A 20,979-nucleotide genomic window follows, 5' to 3' on the forward strand; every position below is an offset into this window, starting at 1 on the left:
GATATTCACCTTATATCCTCCTTTCAAGACACTATCCATTCCGTTCAACTGCTCTTCCAAGTCCTTTGCTGTCTCTGACAGAATTACAATGTCATCGGCGAACCTCAAAGTTTTTATTTCTTCTCCATTGATTTTAATACCTACTCCGAATTTTTCTTTTGGTTTCCTTTATTGCTTGCTCAATATAGAGATTGAATAACATCGGTGATAGGCTGCAACCCTGTCTTACTCCCTTCCCAACCACTGCTTCCCTTTCATGCCCCTCTACTCTTATGACTGCCATTTGGTTTCTATACAAATTGTAAACAGCCTTTCGCTCTCTATATTGTACCCCTTCCACCTTCAGAATTTGAAAGAGAGCATTCCAGTCAACATTGTCAAAAGCTTTCTCTAAGTCTACAAATGCTAGAAACGTAGGTTTGCCTTTCCTTAATCTTTCTTCTAAGATAAGTCGTAAGGTCAGTATTGCCTCACGTGTTCCAGTGTTTCTACGGAATCCAAACTGATCTTCCCCGAGGTTGGCTTCTACTAGATTTTCCATTCGTCTCTAAAGAATTCGCGTTAGTATTTTGCAGCCGTGACTTATTAAACTGATAGTTCGGCAATTTTCACATCTGTCAACACCTGCTTTCTTTGGGATTGGAATTATTATATTCTTCTTGAAGTCTGAGAGTATTTCGCCTGTCTCATACATCTTGCTCACCAGATGGTATAGTTTTGTTAGGACTGGCTCTCCCAAGGCCGTCAGTAGTTCTAATGGAATGTTGTCTACTCCCGGGGCCTTGTTTCGACTTAGGTCTTTCAGTGCTCTGTCAAACTCTTCACGCAGTATCATATCTCCCATTTCATCTTCATCTACATCCTCTTCCATTTCCATAATGTTGTCCTCAAGTACAACGCCACCTTCCACGTTTCTGCTTTCCCTTCTTTGCTTAGAACTGAGTTTCTATCTGAGCTCTGGTTCTCTTTTCTCCAAAGGTCTCATTAATTTTCCCGTAGGCAGTATCTATCTTACCCCTAGTGAGATGAGCCTCTACATCCATACATTTATCCTCTACCCATCCCTGCTTAGCCATTTTGCACTTCCTGTCGATCTCATTTTTGAGACGTTTGTATTCCTTTTTGCCTCCTTCGTTTACTGCATTTTTATATTTTCTCCTTTCATCAATTAAATTCAATATTTCTTCTGTTACCCAAGGATTTCTACTAGCCCTCGTCTTTTTACCTACTTGATCCTCTGCTGCCTTCACTACTTCATCCCTCAAAGCTACCCATTCTTCTTCTACTGTATTTCTTTCCCCCATTACTGCTATTTGTTCCCTTACGCTCTCCCTGAAACTCTGTACAACCTCTGGTTTAGTCAGTTTATCCAGGTTCCATCTCCTTAAATTCCCACCTTTTTGCAGTTTCTTCAGTTTTAATCTACAGTTCATAACCAATAGATTGTGGTCAGAATTTTATAGATACAGATCCACGTGATGTAGCTCGATCTAGTGGGAATCTTGTTGTTCACCGCTCGGGACTGGATCGCATAACACTACCTCCATATACACCACTAGTGAACCTGGCAATGCTTTGCAACTGCTAAACATGTATGGGAATTGGGTATCCGTCCTAATCTCCTCCCCCTCTCTCTGTTCGTCTCCTCCCCCCCCCCCCCCTCTCTCACTCTCAATCTTCTCCTGTCTCCTCTCTTTGTGCCTGTCCTCCTTCCATCTCACTCCATGTCCATCTCCTTCCTTCTCTCTCCATCTCCTCTTTACCTCCTTTCGCTGACTTTGAGTCGTGTTTATTGTTATTGCTAACGAAACCTTGGTTGTCGATTGAAGCCACTTAAACTGAATAGGTAAATCGGTTGTCATCATTGGTATACCGGGTATGAGAGAGACCTCTCCAGCTGTTGGTTCTGTGAGGATAGTAACATCAGTGACAGTATTTCGCATAGTTTCAGTCCGCGAACGGGTAGGATTACAAAGTTTCTGACGACTCAGATTCGGTAGTTTTCTAATCGTAAGTCGGTAAGCCACAGATACAACTTCCCTGTTTTCTATTAAACCGACTGAGAGGAGTGAGTATAACGAAACAGTACATTGTTATGTATACAGGTTTTGTTTAGAAATGTGTATACAGAGTTTAAATGCTCTGATATCGTAGTTAATGGCCTACTAGACAGAAAACAAAACCACACATTTTCACAGTACAGCATTTTCTTTCTTGCAGTCGGTTTTAACATAAATAGCTTCTATACATCCGAATTTTTATTAGAATATCATGTCATAATTCGACGTAAACTGGTCAAGGGCTTTTCGAGATTTATGCTAGCAACGTTTTTTTTCTTTATGTATTATAGATATTTACATATTTTATACACTGATAATATATGGTATATGTTCTTCCGAATATTTAATCGGACTATCATGCAAAAAGAAGTTTGAGGTTGTTCCTAAGAACCTTTCCATGCGTATAATATACACATATATTAAAAATATATGTAGTCTATATGCGTTCGAATGTTTCTTAGCGGATCGTGTAAAAATTTGAAGTAAATCAGAACTTTTCGAGAATTTTGAAAACAACGTTTCAAAGTGGCTCTAAGCACTATGGGACTTAACATCTGAGGTCATCAGTCCCTTAGACTTAGAACTACTTACCTCTCATATGATTCTCTCTATTCATTATATTTTCAGCCACTTTAATTATATTTAATCAAATAAACTTTTTCTTATTTAATCCTTATCTTATTAAAAGAGGAGAAAAAAGAACAATTGAGATAAAAAATCTAACATGAAAATGATACTAACTAACCTAAGGACATCTCACACATCCATGCCCGAGAAAGGATTGGAACCTGCGACCGTAGCAGCAGCGCGGTTCCGGATTGAAGCGCCTAGAACCGCTTTCTTTTTAATTCCACAAAAACAGTAACAAAAGTGCCTAGCTTACAATGAAATGACATAAATAAGGCGACAGACAATTGCAGTCATAAATTACAGCATTCAAAGAATGAGGAATGATGTGCAGTCTTTAGCAATAGCACACATTTAGCACATTCACTGTCATCCAGGTCAGCATACACGTTTTCTTCTTCTGCAGCCTGAGGTTCCTCATCATAATTTCTCAGACCCAAATTAATCAGTCAGTAAATCCTTGATGTGTGTTCCTCCCAGGGTAAATTACGTGGACAGAAGAGCAGTCCCGAACAGTGACATCGCAAAATCCTTCACTGCCTTGTTATTTTTGTCAGTTCTAGCCTTCTAAACGCATCCTTAGGGAGTTCAAGCTCTTCCTTTATATCAGACACCAGATGTTCGCCGTCATATTCTTGTATTCTGCTGTACTACTGATTTATTTTTCATGTGTGACTTGCAGGTGAGATCAGGGTCGGGAACGTGACACAACCCACCCCCTCTCCACGAGGAATCCAGTTCCTAACCTATACCCATTCTGTTGAAGACAATTCGGAGCATGTTACCATATTTCTTACTGTGATTCTGACACTTAACTTTTTTATCGAATTCATTTTCCATATACATCTTTTATTCAATATGTTCATCGCTCCCAATATTGTTAAAAATTTAACTTGTATATTTGCCCATTAACGAAATCACTGCGTTATTTTTTGCCTGAGGGTAGTAACTTTCTTCTGGTCTGAAGAAAATGTTAATCGGTATATTGTTTGCTGAAGTTCTTGTTATTTGAGCAATTTTCTCTCTGGTCCACCTCCAGTTGATAATCCGTTCTCCACATGTGTAACGATGAGGCACACTATCAACGAGGTTGCATTTGCTGCAGAGGTTAGTGTCACTTAAACCGATGGCAAAGAGACGCTCATTAGTGCTAATGATGTTATTGAGTACCTTGTACCACGCCGTTCTCACGTCAAACGAAAGAACATCACTAATGATGTTTTTCCAGACCACATTCTATGCTATTCCAGCATATTTAGGTTCTATGTTATTTTTCCTTTCATGGTTCCGTCTTTCAGCTAAAATCGCTTTCGCTGTAACGTTTTTGGAGTTCAAAAGCTTTGTGCTGAGATAGCTTAGTTCAAGATAATACTCCCTAATATGTTTTAGTTTAAAACTTATTTTTTGTATATTTATCGGCGGCTCTACGCTTTCTGACCTGATAATGTCGTATAGTTTTGCTGTAATGCACCCTGGATCGTTACACATTATGCTCCATCTTCGTATGACATACAGTCCCGTCGCTTTAGACTTCATGTCGGTTAGTCCCACTCCTCCATTGCTTGGATCGAAAACTGCTGTCTTCACCGGCACTCCAAACAATTCCCCTTTCCACAAAAACTCTGCTAAGGTGGATATGATCGTCTTCGTCACCATTGATGGAATAGGGAGAACCTGTGCTATGTAGCAGGCCTTGGATAAAATATACGTGTTGATAAACAGTATTCTCTGGAACTGGTCTATGCTACGTTGACAGTTTTCAATCAAAGCCACAGCGGCTGGCAACAAAGTTTCCCCTTTATAATATATATATTAAAAATATATAAGCTATGCCCGCCCAAATGTTTATTGAACTACTATCATACACATAGGGTGAGCATTAATAAAACTGACAAACTGTAGGGACGGATTCCTGACTGGAAATGGAGGAAAAAAGGTCCTACGAGCATGCGTCCGGAAATGCATCGTTATCACCGTTGATGGCGTCGAGGTATGACACTTCTTCTGACGACTTGCCGTGTGTTCCTTATGTGTTGTCGGTCGTGTGATTGACGCAGAGTACTGTTAGCAGCAGAATGGTGCGGTATTCATGTCGAGAACAAGCAAAGATCGTGTTTATGTACGGCCAAGCAGATGGAAACGGCCGAGAGTCTGTACCAGACCTAGTGCCCTCACAGACATCAACTATATCACATAACATTCCAAGTCCTTTTTGGGCGTTTATGTGATCATGGGTCCTTCCAGACAGACGAACGTGCCCGCACCAGATCTGGAGGACCGGGTTGCACAGGATATTGAAATGAACAATAGTACAAGCTCCAGGCAAGTGGGCCGCCAACAAGGTGTAGGCCATAGTTTGATTATGCGTATCCTGCATGACAACCGCAGTCCCATGGAGGTCACTTTAGACATGGATGCGCTGCAGCTCTGTGCTGAGTTCTCGGACGATTTGTTGTTGTTGCACGCACACCGTCCATTTCCGGACACATGTTCATCGGATCTTTTTCCCTCCATTTCCAGTCACGAATATGTCCTTGCAGTTTGCCAGTTTTATTAATATTCACCCGTACAGTATTACAGACTACTCTGCGGTTCGAACTGACAAGATTGGCAGTGTGTACGAGGCGCCATTTTCACACCGAATACGGCTCAAGAACGTCAAAAGATCTATCACACTTCCGTCGAAAATACCGATAACTATGCACTGCAGACTTTGAAGAAGGAAATTATGAATCCGGTCGCAGAATTTAGGTCATATTCCATATGTACTCAATATTATTAAGTCAGGTGTGAGGAAGGGCGTTGAAAGCCAACTCGAAATCTGGAAATACTCAATACTCTATGTCGACAAGGTGAGAGTACCGAATTTTTTCCTGGATTAAGTGCGAGATTTTACCCTTAAGAGTCGGAAGTTCGAAATTTTCACTCCATTGTCGTCTATAAATGAGTAAAAATGTTGGTAGTTAATTTTAAGAGTTATGTTTTCTAAAATAACATCCAGGTGCGTACTTTTACTTACGATATTACGTGTTAGTGCAAATATTGGTTTGTGCTGTGTTGCTTCTTTTATTCGTCCTTGGGCTGTGATGACGGTTGAAGTTACCTGCAGACACCTTTACGTCACAGTAATTACAGCATGGAGCTTCCAACACCGCACGCACTGCTTGAGGGTAACCACAGAGTAGCATACGTCAAGAGTAGTCAATTAAGATGTTATCCAGTAATGGATTTATGAATGGTTTTGTAAAATATCTGCAGATCATTTGAGTGTGAAAGAAACCTACATTCGAACCAAAACTTTGGAATCCCACTTGTAAGAAACGTGACTCTTTATTAATAACAGTTGAAGTTCATTTCAAGACTAAGGATCGGAGAAGTATTAATAAATATTATGTTACAACAGTGTACTACGTTGTTAGCCGTCACGTATCCTATCATGAGGCGTCCGTGTGTGAAATACGAATCTGCACTGAAGAAACTCGAGCTAAAAACTAACGAAGAAGAAGCATCTTACTAATAAGATTCCTGTAACATTTAAAAAAGTTTCAGAAAAATACTTTATTAGTTGGTTTATCAAGATCAAGAATATTTTGCTGCTTGCCACGGAACAGTGTGAAAGAAAACTAATGCGTGCAGATAAAGCAGTTACGTATCTGAGGGCTGCGGTACAGTAATCAAGGTTACATGACTATCAAAATAAAAATAACTAAAGATTTTTGCTATTTCTTTGAGCGCAAAATACAATTAAATATTGTATTTACGGCATATCTAAGGTGAATTAACAGATTATTTGAAATTAATGCTGAAGAATTGCGATTACGTAGTGCGAATCATGTGTACACAAAATATACAGTATTTTTTTGTGGACTGGCAAGACAGCCAATCCACGAGGACGGGAGGCCGAAGGGCACGCGTTTAAGCTCACCCAGGATGGCGTGAGGTCTGTAAAATGACAAGGAATTGAGACTAGCAAAAAAGGTACATAGCTGCTGGAATACTTGACTTTAATCCATAATGGGTGAACATCGGTCTGACAGTACATGCATCACAAGATAAATAGCAATTGATAATGGCGCCTTGCTAGGTCGTAGCAAATGACGTAGCTAAAGGCTATGCTAACTATCGTCTCGGCAATTGAGAGCGTAATTTGTCAGTGAACCATCGCTGACAAAGTCGGCTGTACAACTGGGGCGAGTGCTAGGACGTCTCTCTAGACCTGCCGTGTGGCGGCGCTCGGTCTGCAATCACTGATAGTGGTGACACGCGGGTCCGACGTATACTACCGGACCGCGACCGATTTAAAGGCTACCACCTAGCAAGTGTGGTGTCTGGCGGTGACACCACAGTATTTACCTGAAATATACCTTACATTGTCCGCCCCTGGTAGCTGAGTGGTTCTCCCGGCCAACAATGCCACACCCTCATTTCATTCTAGCAGGCACGATAGCTCATCGTGTTCGGACAGAGAGCTGTTTGCTCTCTGTAATAAAAAAACTGAGTAAAGGAATCAACGATCAACTTGCACGGATGTCTTGTGATGTCCGCCCAGACCGAACGCAACGAACTATACAGACCAAAACGCAAAAAAAAGTGGTCAGCCAAACAGAATGTCAATCCTATGTGCCCGGGTTCGATTCCCGGCTGGGTCGGAGATTTTCTCCGCTCAGGTACTGGGTGTTGTGTTGTCCTATTCATCATCATTTCATCCCTATCGACGCGCAAGTCGCCGAAGTGGCGTCAAATCGAAAGACTTGCAGCCGACGAACGGTATACCCGACGGGAGGCCCTAGTACACGACATTTACATTTATTTGCATTATATTTTCGTTGCCATTTCTTTACTGTCAACTCCAGTAAGTGGACAAGTTACGTCAGCCTAGTTATCTAAGCTGTGTGCTAGAACAGGGGAGTCAGTCAGTTTTGAGCTACGTTTTTAAAGAGGTCTAGAGAAGATAAAGTGCATTACCGAATAAAATATATAGGTTGCTATTAAAAAAGGACGTATTGCTGTTGATATTTTTGTAACGAACGAAGTTACGAGAAAAGCAATCATGCTTGTTAATGTCCCGCTAGTCGCTAAACAGCTTTTACTTGAGACTTTCTTCAAAATTTTCTTCTGGACATGTTATTTGGGATTGTCAAGATAAATGGGAAAAGACAGAATACTCGCATTGTGGTAAAATAATTTGTATTGTAATACGACCAGCATCCATCATTAGACTGAAGTTTACTAAGTAAATAAATGAAAGAAGTCTGAATACTGTCAGCAGATGTATCGAGTAAGGCATATGATAAACACGTTGATTGGTGGAAATGGAAAGTGTTACATTATGAACTCCTTGCTCGAACGCTACCAAACTTATACCCTTCTATTTCCATGCCTGCAGAATTTGTCGATTAAAATGTCATCCTTCTGTCACTTTATTTTCAGTGCAAAAAGAAGCCATTACTGCGTATGAAAAATGGCCGTGTCTAGCAGTACTGGAACTTTTCAGCTGGAGGTCGCAACACATTCTGGACAGAGGCTGTACACGTGCTGCTTACCGGCAACTTTCTGCCCTGGACTGAGTCGAATTCTTGGTATCAATCTGTGTTGGACAGTGCGCGGTACCAATATGTTCCAACAAGCCACACGCGAAAATGTGATTTTCCAGGAATCGCATCTCGGATTCTATTGCTCAAAAAATGGTTCAAATGGCTCTGAGCACTATGGGACTTACCATCTATGGTCATCAGTCCCCTAGAACTTACAACTACTTAAACCTAACGACAGCACACAACACCCAGTCATCACGAGGCAGAGAAAATCTCTGACCCCGCCGGGAATCGAACCCGGGAACCCGGGCGTGGGAAGCGAGAACGCTACCGCACGACCACGAGCTGCGGACGATTCTATTGCACACAGAGATAGTTGTCAGGTGTTTTGTATAGCGACCATGCGTATATCTATCGGAAGAACAGGCATACTGTACCTGTCCTACAATACAGGGTCAAAATCGAAAGTCGGCCGCTGTGGCCTAGCGGTTCTAGGCGCATCAGTCCGGGACCGCGCTACTGCTACGGTCGCAGGTTCGAATCCTGCCTCGGGCATGGCAGTGTGTGATGTTCAAATGGTTCAAATGGCTCTGACTACTATGCGACTTAACTTCTGAGGTCATAAGTCGCCTAGAACTTAGAACTAATTAAACCTAACTAACCTAAGGACGTCACACACATCCATGCCCGAGGCAGGATTCGAACCCACGACCGTAGCGGTAGCTCGGTTCCAGACTGTAGCGCCTAGAACCGCACGGCCACTTCGGCCGGCGTGTGTGATGTCCTTAGGTTGGTTAGGTTTAAGTAGTTCCAAGTCCAGGGGACTGATGACCTCAGATGTTAAGTGCCACACTGCTTATAGCCATTTGAACCATTTTTTCAAAATGTAAACATTACGCACTTCCTTCAGCCCAGACAATTTGAGCAAATCGATTGATTCTTTTGCGTTAGATGTCATGTAGGGTGGATATAAGGCGGCTTACAAAAGAACCAATTGTTTATGAGCGGTTCCTGATAGAACCCTGAAAAACAATGATTTTTGGTTAAGATTAGTACAAATAATGAAGATGGTCATTTCTGCAATTTATCGTTAAATTTCTTCCATCCCATTAGGTCGTCTACTACAGCAAACTTATGTAGAATATTTGATTTGAAAACAGTCTTGGTTGCAACTTATTCTTTTGTTAATAATGCTTTTCGCCTTCGTGGGGCTCTTCAGATTATCTTAAAATTGTCCTTCTACAACATTTTCAAAACCAATTTACTAAAATGAAGAAACCGCACAATAATTGCTTAACCCACAATCATTTATTGCATTCGCGGGTTTCAGCACACCTGAGGTTCCGTCGTCTGGTGTAAACTGCAATAATGAAAATACTGTGTACACGACAAAAGGAGGGACCAAACGTTGGTTCCATGACAACGTTCGGGTGCGGATGACCTTAAATGGATAAGTGAATTTAATTGTAAGTAACGTCCCGTTCTCGCTTCTAATTCGTGACCGTTGTGGCCGAGCGGTTCTAGGCGCTTCAGTCCAGAACCGCGCTGCTGCTACGGTCGCAGGTTCGAATCCTGTTTCGGGCGTGGATATGTATGATGTCCTTAGGTTAGTTAGGTTTAAGTAGTTCTAAGTCTAGGAGACTGATGACCTCAGATGTTAAGTCCCATAGTGCTTAGAGCCATTTGAACCATTTCGCTTCTAATTTATTTTGATTCATTTTACAAATTTCAAACGCATAGTTCCTTAAATGACATTTCAGACCTAAAGATCCCCTCGCATCGTTGTGTAACCTAATATTTTCATTATTGCAGTTTACACTAGATGATGAAACTGAGTCGTGTGGCGAGGTCGATACCTCGTTCCTGGCGAATCTGAGCACCATCTTTGGGTGTCCGGGGGGACAGTCCTCTCCGTCGGAGGAGTGGTAGCCGAGCATTTAGTCACGGTTGATACAACCGGTAGCTGATGTGGTGCACCCTGAAAAAATACTTTGCATTCCAGAACTTGGATTCCTAATGTAGATGAACTTTTCCTAACGTTGCTCTGTTTTAGTGGGAACAAACTTTAATTTCCAGCAGGCAAACGGTTTATTGTTAAAAGAAAGAAACTTAGGAATATATGTAATACTTTGGTGAATTGTACTGTGGTCATAAAGGCAAAGGTCCCGAGCTCGAGTCTCGGTCGGGCACACAGTTTTAATCTGCCAGGAAGTTTAATACTTTGCATTGTTTGGCACGAATGATTAACTTTAATATGACATCTCCTGAGATTAATATTTGTGTTTTGACGCTGTTAAATTTCTCTTGCCACTTCTGTGCTAACCTTGAGTGCAGCGTATTTTGAGACTGGCCACCGAACAGTTATTTCATCCCTGTTTTTTTTAAAGAAAGGTTTTATGTTTGTTGGACTTGAGCCAATGTTAACTTTACACTATGTCACCGCAGATCAAATGTCCAAGGTCTAGCACAGAGTGTAATGCCATCTGTGGGCTTGCATCCTGAACTCTTACTGGGCTGGTTCCTCATAATTTATTGATTGTGTCCTAACCAACCTCATTGAGTAAATTATTTTGTCTTAAATTATTGAAGCACAGAGAGTAAATATATTGCACTGTTTTAACAAGGAAAGATTTAAAGCCTGCAGCTAATGAACTACTTTGGTAATCTTTTTGGAACATAATGCAAAACTTGGATTCCTAATGTAGATGAACTTTTCCTAACGTTGCTCTGTTTTAGTGGGAACAAACTTTAATTTCCAGCAGGCAAACGGTTTATTGTTAAAAGAAAGAAACTTAGGAATATATGTAATATGAATATATGTAATATGAATTGTTGTTAAAAGAAAGAAACTTAGGAATATATGTAATATGAATTGTACTGTGGTCATAAATTTTGTCAAGGTATTATTTAAAAGAAACAAGCAATGTTCAACTTGTAACTCACTCCTTCCACTAGCAGCTGTAGATTGTGTCCTCTCATTAATTAACATACTTGTTAGGTTGTATCGAAATGGTAGCTAGAGCATCGTTGCACTCTGGTCTCTCTTGTTTTTATTGAACATCGTTTGTTGTTTGGTGATTTACTTCTCTTATATGCTTTTCTTGGTGTAAATTTTTCTTTGGAAACTATTTGCAGCTGGTTTTTTTTTACAGATACCCCTGTAACGTGGAAACTCGGAAGGTGACGCCAACGAGTTATGTACACGTGTCTATGCAGCGTCGATACTTCCCCATGCATATCACGGTGGAGCTTATTGGGCAGGTCAATGACGCACTTGGTAGTGCCGCCGCTTCTTTAGCGGATTTCGACAGGAATATTGAGTTTGGCAGGTTCCAATCCCTCTCGCGTGCAAATTTATCGCCTGCAGGCACACGTAGTACATTTTCCTAACCGGGTGGAGGAAGTGGGATCTGTAAGCTGTGATGTCCCGACCAGAGCTATGGTTAATGAAGTACGTTTTGGAGTAATGACTGTGCAAAGTAAGTTGATCATCTTCGAATGAGGTCTCGGACGTCGAGGGAAGTAGTACGACACAAGAGTGTAGACGGGAAAATGATAGTCCAGTAGAATGGAGTGAGCCTAGTAAGGCAACCTATTTTGCCCAACTTTCGAAACATACAAGTCATTGCTTTCAAGGCCGCTTTGAATTTGGTTTTTAGATTATTTACCCTTTGTGTAGAGGTGCTTTAATTGAAACGGTCAGCAGTTTTCTGGCCTGTAACGATAGTTCACATGAGCTACACACATTGATTCTTAGCCAAAGACTCTTCGCCCAGCTCTGGAGCAAGTTGATTAACCAACATTTTTTCCGTGTGCAGCAGGTTGGCAAACCCCTAACTGATTACACGTGGGAAGTGAGTGCTGCAGCCCTTGCTTTCGACGTGCAGCTTTCAGAAGAGGAGGAGGTGACTACTATTGTGCAGGACACGAATAAAGAGAATCGCTCGCGCGTTTTGTTTCCAGAAAAGTATCGCGTTTCGCGCCTTAGAACGTCTTGTCTCTGACGTCGTTGGCATTGCTCAAGCAGACCCATGCATGAGCAGGCTGGTTGTGTTGCAAGTCTTCCGGATGATAGCACTATCATTATTAATGATGTCGCTCACGCGAAGGGGTGGTGTTTTCGTTGTGGGAAGCCGAAGCATTTTGCCTACTCTGCCCCCAAAAACTTATATAGCGACGCAGAACAGCTGATGCCAAAGGTTTAACAGGTGCCATGGTACTTCCTCTATGTCTAGGGCCTCTAATCATTCGAGTACAGGTAGTTTAAATCCTCTCTCTTATTTTTGTGCAAACATCAATCATGAGCCAGTGTGTGGTCTTTTAGACTCTCGAATCTCGGTGTAATATCAAATTTCAGTGTATTTACAACCATTTGGTTGACGGCGTTTACAGCAAGACTTTTCCCGAACATCTGGACAACCTCCGTCAGGTGTTGGCAAGGTTAGGGAAGTAAACTTAACTGTTAAAGCTTCAAAAGTTGACTTAATGCGGTATGAGATTTCCTTTTTGGAACATTTAGTTTCGTTTGATGGGATTTGAGTGGACCATACCCAAACTCAGGCTATTCACAATTTTCGTCCTCCTAGAACTAAAAAGCGTGTAGCTTGGTTTGTTGCTATGATAAACTGTTCTCGTAAGTTTGTGCCCAAATTCGCCGAGCTGGCAGCCCATTTGAATTTATTGTGTAGAAAGGGACATGAGTTCAGGAGGACCAAAAGTCAGCAGGCTGCCTATGAGCACTGAAGAGAGTGCTCGCCGTCCCCGATTTTGATTTACCTTTTATCTTGCAAACCGATGCGTCAAATTCTGGCGTAGAGGTCGTGTTGTTGCAGGAGCAGGATGGGGAACGATGACCCATTGCTTATGCGTCTCGTGCTTTAAGAGCTACTAAGGCCAAGTATTTCACCTATGAGCTTGAGGCCTTCCCTGTTCTCTTTGGCACAAAATGTTCAGATGTGTGTGAATTTCTATAGGACCAGACTGCTCAGGTCATAGGTCCCTAGACTTACACATTACTTAAACTAACTTATGCTAAGAACAATACACACACCCATGTCCGAGGGAGGACTCGAACCTCCGGAAGGGGCCGCGCAATTCGTGCCATGGCACCTCAAACCACGCGACCACTCCACGTGGCGTTCTCTTTGGTACAGAGAAGTTCAAGTTGTACTTAGAACACAATGACTTCATCTCGGAAACTGACAATCAGGCGCCCTCGTGCATTACAGCGCGTCCATCTAAAATGGGACGTATTGCGCAGTGCGCATTACGACGTTCAAGTTTCAGGTGAAGCACATTACGGGCAGCAAAAAATTTCGTTATATGTAAATTGAAGATGGAGGAGGGAGGAAGGAAAGGGAAGGAACAATCGATGTCAGCTGCATTGGCACTTTACGCGGAATCGGCGGCGATGAGTGAAAATGTGTGCCAAACTGGGATTCGAAACCCGGGATCTCCTGCTTACTAGGCAGCTGCGTTAACCACTATGCCACATGGACACAGTGTTTGCCATAACTACGCAGACTGTCTCGCCACGTCTCTCGGCAAACCCACATTCCTACGAAGCGCCACATATTCGCATTCCCTGCTCATGTCCGCCATGCTCGCTACTCACAGATTCCCACAAGAGGTTGGACATGTGTATCCGCACTGAAAGTGGTGGATTCGTTCTCCATTGAGACGAATCAGTTAAATGAAAGCTTGGTGCCTGGTCTTTTGGATATGTCCGAAATACAGACATCATGCGTACACGTAAAAAATGTCGTTTCTGGCGCGCTAAGCTGTATGTTTGAGTCTGGGGATGACGAGAATCGTTTTCCGCATGTGACTGATCTGGAAGCCAATGTTAGTGTTATTTTAGCTGAGGCGCATGAGTTACTTAGTGACCTTGCCCAACAACAAGATTCCGATCCGGAAATATACAGATCATACAGCGTCTTCAGTCTGGAGAGGTAGTGTCCGGGTGAAAAGGGGCGTTTTGTGGTTACAGACAAAGGGCGATGAGCAGTGGAGAATTTGTTTGCCCCATAATCTTATTCCCATTCTCTTTAGATACTACCATCAGTCTTTGTTAGGTGGGCAATTAGGTGTTTATAAAACTCTTCACAAAATTAAACAGCATGTAACATGGCTCTCCCCCTACAGGGATGTCAGTAAGGTGATTGGGCAGTGCTGTGAATGTAAAGGGAAAAAGCCTAGTTCAGGTTGTTAAGAGTGGATTGCTTTAGTTCACCCGCGCTGAACGTCGTATGAGAAGTCTTTTAATCAACTATGCCAGGTACCTTGCCAGACTCAGGCGAGTTATCGTTGAATTTTTGTTGCTTTAGATGCGTTTTCGCGTTTTGTGTCATTAGTTTAAAGTGGGGGAGTGACACACTAGGCACCTGAGTAACATAGTTTCGCTTTTTGGACCTCCAGGTACTCTTGTTGCTGATAATTCCCCAGCATTCATAGCTCAGGAGTTTCGTCAGTTTTGTTTCTGGCATGGCATTATTACCTCAAACAGTCTTTCGCAGAGAGGGTTAATAGGAATTGAAAAGCTGCAGTTATAACTTGTCACGGAGGCACAATCGAAGTTTGATCGTTCCCTCCCATGTTTGAATTTTGCCTTCATTAACACGAGAATTGAAACGTATAAAGCCTTTCCAGCGTCCTTAATGTTCACCAATGCCGTAAATTCGCCACTTTCCAGCCTGTGGGAAATAGCTGACTTGCTTTTGAATCAGGTTACACCTGAGGTAACTGGTGAAAATTGGCGAAAGTTGAGGGCAAATATCACTAGTCCACTAAAGTGAATCAGATTTCAAGTAGGCAACATGGTCTATATCCACGACTTTGGAGACCATGATAAGGAATGTAAGGTATGGAGCAAGTTTGTGTCACACTTTGTGGGGCCGTGGTATGTCCTCGAGGTCCCCACACCAGCCACGCCACGAATGAAGAATGAGGTATGTGACTATGTACAGAGAGTGAACATCAGCCAGGTTAGGCCAGCGAGTTCTCATTAATGATATGCTTTCCTTTCCGAACTCCCTTCCCGAGAGTTCAGTTTACGGGGAAGATTGAACCTTCTGGTGAGGTTGATACCCGTACTTGAGTACCGTCTTTTGGTGTCTGGGGAACCAGCGCTCTCTGACGGAGGGAGGAACGCATGACGCGGAGCGCACTTGCCTTGGGTTAACGTGGCTATCTTTCCTGGTGTGCGCATGTTCCAGCAGCGGACCCCAAATATTGGTGCTGACGGTATAGATGGTTCAAATGGCTCTGAGCACTATGGGACTTGACATCTGAGGTCATCAGTCCCCTAGAACTTAGAACTACTCAAACCTAACTAACCTAAGGACATCACACATCCATGCCCGAGGTAGGATTCGAACCTGCGACCGAAGCGGCAGCGCGGTTCCCGACTGAAGCGCCTAGAACCGCTCGGCCACAACGGCCGGCGACGGCATAGAGCTCTGCGGCAGTTACTGCGGCGTGCCAGACGTTGATACTGTATGACCGTCTGATGAGTAATTTGACCAGATATTTGCCTGGCTTGCTTGCCATGCGAGGTCGAAGATAGAGCTAGGAATTTACCGCTACCTGTTTTAATGATGAGCATCCTTTGACATTTATGTGACACTCGTTCCGGCCGTTCTCTCTTGTGTGTGCTGCACGGTTTTAGTTATTATTGACTGCTTGGTGCTCAACTCTCCGCCATCCGTTTTGTATTTATGTTTAGATAATGCCTATTTCTGAACTTCCATCATGTGTGCTCAACTCCTCCCTCGTAAGCAAACTACTAGATCTGTTAAGGCTAATTCCTCTTAAAAAAAATTGCAAACACCGCAGCGAGATCATTTTATGTCAAATCTTTTTAGTGTCATTAGTGTTTAATTTCTTTTAAAGAGTCTTGCGACATGTGTGTATTGTTTTGTCCTTTAACTGTTTAGCTTTTGTTTATCAAGAAGGAATCATTAGTAATTTGTAATTGTTGTCAAATTTTAGTTAATAATTGCTAGAGTAATCCTTCGGACTACTGAAGTGTTTGTTACTTGTTGGCATGGTTAACTTAAATTTCCTAGCCGAGCTTTTATTCACGGTTGAGGTAACCGGTAGGTGGTGTGTTGCACCTTGAAAAATACTTTGCATTGTTTGGCATGCTTGATTAATAGGAAATCTTCTAAGATTAATATTTGTGTTTTGATGCTGTTAAACTTCTCGTGCCGCTTTTGCTGTAGCATTGAGTACAGTGTCTTTTAATATGGGCCACTGAACTGTCGTTTTCTCCCCGGTTTTTTTTTTTTTTTTTAAGAGAGCTTTTATGTGTGTTGTAGTTGAGCCAGTGTTAACTTCACGCCTTGTCGCCACAGGTCTACCTCGGAGTGTAATGTGCCGTCTACCGGCTTGTACCCTCATCTCACACCGCGATGGTTCCTCATAATTTATTGGTTTTGTCTAAGAAACCTCATTGAGTAAACTGTTTTACCTGAAATTTTTGAGGCATAAAGAGTATACCCATTCTACTGTTTTAATAAGAAAAGCCAGTCAGCTGCTTTGGTAATCCTTTTGGGACACAATGCAAAATTTGGATTCTCTACGTAACTGACCTTTTCCTAATGTTGCAATGTTGTATTACGAAAAAAAATTAATTCTTGCAGCTAGGAAATCGGTTATTGTCCAAAAAAAGGAACTTAAGAATGTGTATAATAGTAATAAATTTCGTCAATATATTATTTAAAAGAAACAAACGATGTTCAATTTGTTACTCAGTCCTTCCACAAGGATCTGTTGATTGTGTTCTGTCATTAATTAACGTACTTGTTCGGCCGTATCAGGAACTTCAAGTGTTTCGAAAGCGGTCGTGTACCCAATAAAAGATCGTGGATCAAGCTGCTGTCGTGCGGTTTCGTTATTTTACAAAATTGTTTTTAAAGTGCTGTTAAAGTGAAATTTTACGATAATCTGAGAATGCTCCGCAAAGACGAAACGTGTCGTTAATAGAAGAATAAGTTGCGATCAAGATTGTTTTTAATCCCAGTCTACAATTTCTATTCATGGCAGATCGTCGAAATTTTCAACCGGCATTTTTAAGATGATTTTCTCGGGGTGCGCATGTAGTTTTTACAGATGTAGCGAACACATGGGAAGGGTTCTAGGGTCTGGTGGAATGGATGTGAGGTCGCCAAACTGTTTGTAGTCACACGCTGTCTCTGTGAATAATGGGAACTACACGCCTATACGAATATGCCCAAAGTGCTACTGAAGTGACGAAAATTAGTCTAAAAAAGGTATTAAAATACTTGAAAAGAACTTAAAATTACTAGCAAAGAATATGTGAAACTGGAAAGACTGCAAATTCAGTAAAGTATTTCTAATAACATTTTTACTCTTCTAAGAAACACATCATAAGCAAGCCATTTTTGATTAACTTCGGCCGATGACCAAAGTATTCAGGAATAGTATTAACAAACCACTTTGCGTTAACTTTATATTACGCTTATTTGTTTATTGTTTTTATGCGTCAAAGTGTATAAATATGACGAAGTGGCAAAGAAAAGGAACAAAACCTCCTGTCGCAGCACAAGAAAGACAAAAACGCTCCTCTTTAAAGGACTCTGACAGAAAAGTGGGGAACCAGCTGCATCAATCCTCATTCCACCTTCCTCAACAAAAATTTTGGTTTGCCAACATAGTTGCGCTTTTTTGTGCTGAAAGTCAGGGGCAGAACTACAGTGATAGTCGAAAAGAGGAGACAATGGCATGGGGAGAGAAGGAGAAAGGAGATGCTGATGGTGGGAGAGAGAAAGTGAGAGTGAGACTGGGTAAATGGATTTAGGACTTCGCATGGCTAAATTTTTGGTGAAGAGGAATTAGGATTGAGGCTGCTGGTTCTGCACTACTCTTTTTGAGTCTTCTACATCTACATCTACATCTACGTGATTACTCTGCTATCCACAATAAAGTGCCTGGCAGACGGTTCAATGAACCACCTTCAAGATGTCTCTGTACCGTTTCACTTTCGAACGGCACGCGGGAAAAACGAGCACTTAAATTTTGCTGTGTGGGACCTGATTTCTCTTATTTTATCGTGACGTTCATTTCTCCCAATGTAGGTGGGTGGCAACAGAATGTTTTCGCAACCGGAGGAGAAAACCGGTGATTGAAATTTCGTGAGAAGATCCCGTCGCAACGAAAAACGCCTTGTTTTAATGATTGCCACTCCAATTCACATATCATGTTTGTGACACTATCTCCCCTATTTCGCGAGAATACAAAACGAACTGCCCTTCTTTGTACTTTTTCGATGTCATCCGTCAGTCTCACCTGATGCGGATCCCACACCGCACAGCAATACTCCAGAACAGGATGGACAAGCGTGGTGTAAGCAGTCTCTTTAGTAGACCTGTTGCACCTTCTAAGTGTTCTGCCAATGAATCGCAGTCTTTGGTTGCTCTACCCACAATATTATCTGTGTGATCGTTCCAATTTAGGTTATTTGTAATTGTAATACGTAAGTATTTAGCTGAATTTACAAAAATGGTTCAAATGGTTCTGAGCACTATAGGACTTAACATCTGTGGTCACCAGTCCCCTAGAACTTAGAACTACTTAAACCTAACTAACCTAAGGACATCACACACATCCATGCCCGAGGCAGGATTCGAACCTGCGACCGCAGCAGTCGCGCGGTTCCGGCTGAATTTACAGCCTTCAGATTTGTGTGACTTATCGCATAATCGAAATTTAGCTGATTTCTTTCAGTACTCATGTGAAATACTTCACACTTTTCTTTATTCAGGGTCACAAAATGGTTCAAAGGGCTCTGAGCACTATGCTACTTAACTTCTGAGGTCATCAGTCGCCTAGAACATCGAACTAATTAAACCTAACTAACCTAAGGACATCACACACATCCATGCCCGAGGCAGGATTCGAACATGCGACCGGATCGGTCGCTCGGTTCCAGACTGCAGCGCCTAGAACCGCACGGCCACTCCAGCTGGCTATTCAGGGTCAACTGGCACTTTTCGCACCATACAGATATCTTATCTAAATCATTTTGCAAGTCGTTTTGATCATCTGATGACTTTACAAGACGGTAAATGACAGCATCATCTGCAAACAATCTAAGACGGCTGCCCAGATTGTCTCCTATGTCGTTAATATAGATCAGGAACAATAGAGGGCCTATAACACTTTCTTGGGGAACGCCAGATATTACTTCTGTTTTACTCGATGACTTTCCGTCTATTACTACGAACTGTGGCCTTTCTGACAGGAAATCACGAATCCAGTCGCACAACTGAGGCGATACTCTGTAGGCACGCAGTTTGGTTAGAAGACGTTTGTGAGGAACGGTATCGAAAGCCTTCTGGAAATCTAAAAATATGGAATCAATTTGACATCCTCTGTCAATAGCACTCATTACTTCATGAGTATAAAGAGCTAGTTGTCTTTCACAAGAACGATATTTTCTGAATCCGTGCTATGTGTCAATAAATCGTTTTCTTCGAGGTACTTCACAATGTTCTAATAAAGTACATGTTCCAAAACCCTACTGCAAATCGACGTTAGTGATATAGGCCTGTAATTCAACGGATTACTCCTACTTCCCTTTTTGGGTATTGGTGTGACGTGAGCAATTTTCCAGTCTTTAGGAACGGATCTTTCTGTGAGCGAGTGATTGTATACAATTGCTAAATATGGAGCTATTTTTTCAGCATACTCTGAGAGGACTCTGACTGGTATACAATCTAGAACGGAGGCCTTGCCTTTATTAAGTGATTTAAGCTGCTTTGTTACACCGAGGATATCTACTTGTATGTTTCTCATCGTGGCAGTTGTTCTTGAATGGAATTCAGGAATATTTACTTCGTCTTCTTTGGTGAAGGAGTTTCGGAAAACCGTGTTTAATAACTCTGCTTCAGTGGCACTGTCATCAGTGACTTCACCGTTGTTATCGCGCAGTGAAGGTATTGATTGCGTTTTGCCACTGATGTGCTTTATGTATGACCAGAATCTCTTTGGGTTTTCTGCCAGATTTAGAGACAGAATTTCGTTGTGGAAATTATTAAAAGCATCTCACATTGAAGTACGCGCTTAAAGAGGAGTGTATTCGCCTTTTTTTGTGCTCCGGCAAGAGTATTTTTCAGCTGGTTCTTAGTGCCAGGAGAGTATCATACGGTCAGATCATATAGACAGTTGGCTACAGGGCGATGACTGCAGAATGATTGGTGGCCAAGTCGACTCAGGACAACAGTGATGATGTTTTATTTGTGGGGCGCTCCACTGCGCAGTCATCATAGGACTGTGATACGGCAATTTGAACACAGTCCAATTTTTACAAAATCCAATCTAGCCATTGTCACGGATGATGATGGTGATGATGAAATGATGAGGGCAATACAAACACCCAGTCCCCGGGCAGAGAAAATCCCCAACCCTTTGCTTCAGAAGCAACAACGCTAGCCACTAGACCACGAGCTGAAGACGGAGCAACAGTGTAGCAAGACTGGTGATCTTCCAGGGAGACTACACCACGAGAAGATCATAAGATTTTTCGAAAGACTCAGTCGAATAGACGGACTACAACAGTTGAAATCCAGGAGGGAACTAGCAGCAGAATGTCACTATAAACTGCCAGGAGAGAATTATTGGAAGCTGGATTGATATCTAAAGTTAGCGCGCACTGTTTATTGCTGACACCGTACCAGCAATATGCACGATGCAGAGTCAGAATTAACTGGGACACTGAGTGACATCCTGTGATGTTC

Source organism: Schistocerca americana, chromosome 8 (assembly GCF_021461395.2).
Source record: "Schistocerca americana isolate TAMUIC-IGC-003095 chromosome 8, iqSchAmer2.1, whole genome shotgun sequence".
Lineage (NCBI taxonomy): Eukaryota > Metazoa > Arthropoda > Insecta > Orthoptera > Acrididae > Schistocerca > Schistocerca americana.